At 41.7% G+C, this 5,304-nt stretch overlaps 1 long non-coding RNA gene across 1 annotated transcript; it reads right to left on the reverse strand.

The window, feature by feature from the left end:
• Positions 1 to 1,318: 1,318 nt before the first annotated feature.
• LOC134471207 (uncharacterized) lies at positions 1,319 to 3,461 on the reverse strand. Its single transcript, XR_010040518.1, has 3 exons — positions 3,284 to 3,461; positions 2,769 to 2,897; positions 1,319 to 1,425 (listed from the first exon to the last, which is right to left on the reverse strand). It is a non-coding gene; the product is annotated as an uncharacterized LOC134471207 (long non-coding RNA).
• Positions 3,462 to 5,304: the final 1,843 nt, after the last annotated feature.

The raw sequence follows: 5,304 nt of genomic DNA on the forward strand, positions 1-5,304 counted from the left end.
ATGGAAGAAACTGTGTTGGGGGAGGGAAGAATGAACAGCTGAGTCAGAGGCCCAGCCTTGCCTGCCACCCTGTCTCTCCAAGACAGCCTTGTCTTTTATCTGGTCCCTGTCTCTCTATCTCGAGGACAATCTGAGCCCCCTGTGAATGTCTTAGCATTGGCTGACTCTGCCTACAAAGGCAATTCTAATCCTATGAGTGTCCACTTCAGAGTGACATTCTTTCAGAGAGAAGCAAGTGCAAAATTCCATGTATTTGAGCTCTCAGGGTTGGGCTACAAGCAGATTTGACAGCAGTCTGTGCATCCCAACTCCAGGCTGGCCCCTGGTTGCTCTGGGGAGGGATGGGTAGACTGACATGGAGAACCAGCAGAAATGAGAGCAGGTGTGCTCAAGATGAGCCTTCTAGTTGCTGTCTTTAAAGCTCATTTTCCCCTCTCTTTGCAGGGACTCTAAAAAATCCACCCACAGCACTACCTGACTCTTACTTCTGTAAAAAAAAAAAGCCAAGATCATGTCTCTTGCATAGAATCAAAAACATATATCAATGTGAGGATTTTGTCACTGTCTCCTTAACCAAAGTCCTTATATCCATCATTTCTCACCACTCCTCTGTGCTGAAGTTCTGCCCAGTCCTAAGCTGTGTCTTGTGACATCTACATTGATTTTCTATGCCCCAAATAGAATTTGAGCACAGCAAATGTTGTTTTCTTAGTTACTGGCATTGTGCTATGTGTTCAAAAAAGGTACTGGACAATGTAAATGCTATATAGATGCAGGTTGAGTGAATGAAATCACTAAATCACTTTTCCTGATAACAGCCATGGTTGGAGGCTCCCCTTTCTGATCCAAGTGGTCCTTTGTTTATTGTGTATCAGGAGAAAACACCACCTAGAAGAAGTCATGAGTGTTCTTCAGACATGGAAAGCCTGTCTGCTTTTATAAGTTTTTATGCATATGAATGGACATGGGCTACTGAAGCAGAGAAGCTCTTCACTGGAGACATGGAAAATATAAATATGAATGGGGACAGCTTGTCCAGGTCGCTTGCTGCAGCCCAAGGTTTTGGGTACTGGCTTGCCACATCTTATGATATGTATCCCGACAAAGCCCTGTGAGGTTTAGTCCTTTCCTATCCCATTTTTCAGAGGAGCATAGAGAGGCCCAGAGAGCTGCATTTGCATTGCTAAAACACAGAATGTGATGGTGTGTGTACTGTGCCTTAGTGGGCCCACTCACCCACTGAAGAGCTTGTCCACAGAGTATGGAACTATTTCAGAATCCCAAAAGGAACACAGGAAGTTGGTAAAGTAAGAGATGGGTCTAATTGAGATGGATGGTACCAAGAACCAACTTCTCCCAGTGTCTTGCCTGAAGAGTCCACATCTCGCAGGTCACTGATACCTTCAGGGAGGACTCACTGTCACCCTGGAGAAAACAATAAGAAACATATAGTCAGGAGCAACAACAAGAACAACCAGATTAATGGGATCCAGAGGTCAGACCAGAAACCCTCAACTATTAATGTTTCTGAATGCAGGGGATGTGTGTGTCTATGGTGAAAAGGATTCAAGTATTTTCACCCCAAATTCAGAGCTAGGACCAGAGAATGATAAGTCATGGTGTCTTTAAGGTAGTCTTATATGTGGAGCAGCAGCACCTACCTTTATTGATAACCGACATGAAGAGCACTATCCAAAACACCCCCACTGTAGAGATGAGAAAGAAAAAGCTTCTGTATGACAAGTGGCTGCTCAGTGGCACACGTGTCAGAACTAGGAATCACCCATAGTGAATAATGTGTAGACTCCCCTTAAGGTAGCTGAAGTGTGGGCTGCTGCTGGTACAGACTGGAAGGTTCTGGAGTAACCTGATTTCCTTCCCATGATGAAGACAGTGCATGGGACAAAATGTTGGAAAAACTTTTTCACTGAAGCAGCACAACTGCTTCCCCCTAGGGTAGTTTAAGGGGAGCCCTAAGCACCCATACTGTGACCCCATTTCTCTCAAAGATACAGAGATTGGGAGATGCAGGTGGCCTCAGAGGGAATCCTTCTGGGAAGAACCTTGATGTGCGGCCTCTGAAACTGTTGTCAAATACATTTCTTTTGTTAAAACTACCACTTATGTCATTGTGTTATGACACTGGGCACCATGTATGAGGACACACAGCCTCACAGCTTGCTCACTGCACATGACTGAGAAGTGACATCTGATCCACTAGTTGTGAAAGAGGAGCTTCTGCCAGAATTTGCCTTTCATAATGGAATACTGTGTAGCCAAGGGAGGGCACATCTACTACCTGCTATGTTGACAGGGATATGTTTTTATTTTCTTTTTTGGTACTGGAAATCAAAGTGACATATTCTTGAGATGACTATTGAGAAATGTGCAGAGAAGTTTAACAAAGTTTAATTTTTGGTGAGTGTACATAACTCTTATTCTTGTAGAACCTTCCTGATGAGGGTTTGGAAGTGTAGAAAGCCCAGAAAGATATTGGAATTTACTGCACATGAGATACTTGGAGTAATTAGGTAAACAGTGGCACCAAACCAAGTTGTCCATACTTGGTTTAATGGTGAATAATTCAGAACGTGTTTGCTCTGATTCTACAAATACATGATGTGAAACTTTATACCTATTTAAGTTACCAGGGGTCTAAGGAAGGCCAAATTCCTTTGGCTATGGGACTGCATGTCATTTCTATGGTCAATCCCTAAACCAACACCCAGGGGAGTCACTTTTCTTATATTAGTTGCATACATTCTCACCTGTAGAGACCCTCATGTGCTCATTTGCATCGTTGTCAGGCACTGACCACTGTTGGCTTTTTCATGCTCCAAATCTGGGTCCAAGGATCTAGAGTTGTCACATGATGCGTTGATGATCTGCATGGAGCTCTGCAAAGAGAATACCTAGAATTTGGGCCACAATTTATCATTCACTCCTCATGGCCATCCCCACAGAGCAACTTCATAAATAAAACTCTCCATATTAGGCTGGATAGGATTGTATGCACATAATCTTGAGACAGAGAGAATGAGAGATTGAAGGCAGTTGACTAACTTCCAGACAGATAAACTAATCCACAATAATCTAGTAACTATAGGCCCTCATTGCCTGTCATACTTCCAACCATGAAGTAGGAAATAGGATATTGACAGATCAATGTTCAGATATCTAACAGCTACCCTTGTCCAGGTCAGCCCTTCATGCTCCACCCCCAGCCCCGTGGTGAATGACTGCCCCCAGGAGGCTGAGACTAGCATAAGGTGGCCTCTCTTACTTGTTGGCTCCTCCTGAACATTAGCTGGAAACATCCACAGTGAGACCTGAACCAAGAACTGACAATGTTCCTACTCCTGTGTTTTTTGTGGCTAGAAGTTCGGAAAGCAGGAAAACAGCAAAAACTCATCTTCCACTGTTGAATGTTTCCCTCCAAGTGATCGGGACAGGAGAGAGATTCAAAAGTGTGGGTGCTTGGTTACCAGAGTTCCAAGCCTTGTTGGGTTCTAATACCAAGGTTGTGAGGTCATGTCTTCAATTCCATTAGAGTTAGGATGAGAAAGTGGAAGAACTTCAGGGTGAGGGAACAAGATGGGGTTTGTGTTGAGGTTTTTGTTGGGATTTAGTGGAGGTTTAATATGAGATTTAGCTTTGTGTTATGGCTGAACATGAGAGATGAAGTGTTAGGTTCAGGGTATTTGAAAATTATTTCTTTCTTAGTACATGGTTTAGTACCTGCAGTTACACGCACTTTGGGGAGTGTGTAAATGTGTGTACACAGGAGACCTGACCATTTTCCAATACCCTCCCTATTCCTCTTCTAAATACCTTTTGCTTGATCTTGTTAATGTTATTAATCTTCTCTCATGCATAAGACACACAGTGCTCACACTCTCACTTAGCATATTAAATTCCTGCACAAGGTACATCTTTATTCTACTTATTTTTAAAAGATTATGTATAGATGGCACATTTTCTTCACATAGTCACTAGTGGATACATAGACTGCATCCATAATTTTGCTACTAAGTGCCATGTTGCTATCAACCTTGGCTCATGCTGTTGCTCAGGATTTGGGTAGGGTTTAAACTTGTAGTTGTATTTAGAGTTTGGGTTTAGGGAGAGAGATCTAAGAAGTATGTAGAACATTTTCTTGTTATTGAGAAGAAATAAGCAACAATCCTAGTTTACGAGGAGGTTTTTATATGAGCTAATGGTTTTTCAGGTTTCAATTTTGCTTGGTGGAATAAATAATGGAAGGGTAGGGTGTAGAGTCAGCTTTAGAGTTAGAGTGAGGGTTAGGGTTAGGCCTAGGTATTGAGCTAGAGTAAGTGTTAAAGGTATTAAATATACTGTTGGGGCAGTGGTTACAGATTAGGATTAGATTTCAAAAATAAGGTTCAGAATAGGGTTAGGAATTAGGGCATGTTTTAGTGATTAGCTTTAGGGGTTGGAGTGAATTTCTATTTGGAAGTGAAGGTTAGGGTCACATTTACAATTAACACTACAGGATATAGGTCCAGTTAGGGGTAATATCAGAGTCAGAGCTGGGGTCATATTTAGGGTTCAAGTTAGAGTTAAGGTAATGTTTGGTGTTTAGCTTTAGACACTGGCTGAGTTTAATCTTCATTTATAGAATCAGAGTTAGGAGTAGTGTTACTATTCAAGGACTATGATTAGTGTTCAGTACTTTTTGTTTAGAGTGAATATTAGGATTAGGAGTCAGAGTTAGTGGTGTTGTCAGTGTTAGTATAAGGTATGGTTAGGGTTCATGTAGGGTACTGTTAGTGTTAGGGTGTGGTGAGAGTTAGCAGCAGGTTTGGGGTTAGTGTTCATATAAGCTTAGTTCATTGCTTTGTTTCACTGTATGGAAAGAGTCTTTGGGTTGTAAGGTTAAGTTTAGTGTTTACATTAGAGTTATGATTCTTTTTTCTCATAAACTTAGTCTTTGAGTAGGGTTAGGGATTCTGATAACTGTCAGGTTAGATATAGGGGTAGGTGTACTGGGAAGATGAGGTTTATGATGATGCTTACAGTTCAGGATGGAAAATCAGATACCACTACTTAAAGAAAAGGTTTTTTTTTTCTGTTTTCAGGAACCAAAATACAGTATATATGGCATTTATCTTTTATTTCTTTAACTATTTGTGCAAAATATTAATTGCATTAAAGTAGGGTTTTCAGAGAGCACAATGCATGGGCCAAGCCTGGCTGTTCTCTGGGACACAGCTGTGATATTCTTCTTCACTTTCCATGGCTGTTCTCCTGGGGCCAGGCAGAAGTGAGCAGTTATCAAGCAAA

Source organism: Cavia porcellus, unplaced genomic scaffold (assembly GCF_034190915.1).
Source record: "Cavia porcellus strain 051 isolate PalLab524CR breed Dunkin Hartley unplaced genomic scaffold, mCavPor4.1 scaffold_17, whole genome shotgun sequence".
Classification (NCBI taxonomy): Eukaryota; Metazoa; Chordata; class Mammalia; order Rodentia; family Caviidae; genus Cavia; species Cavia porcellus.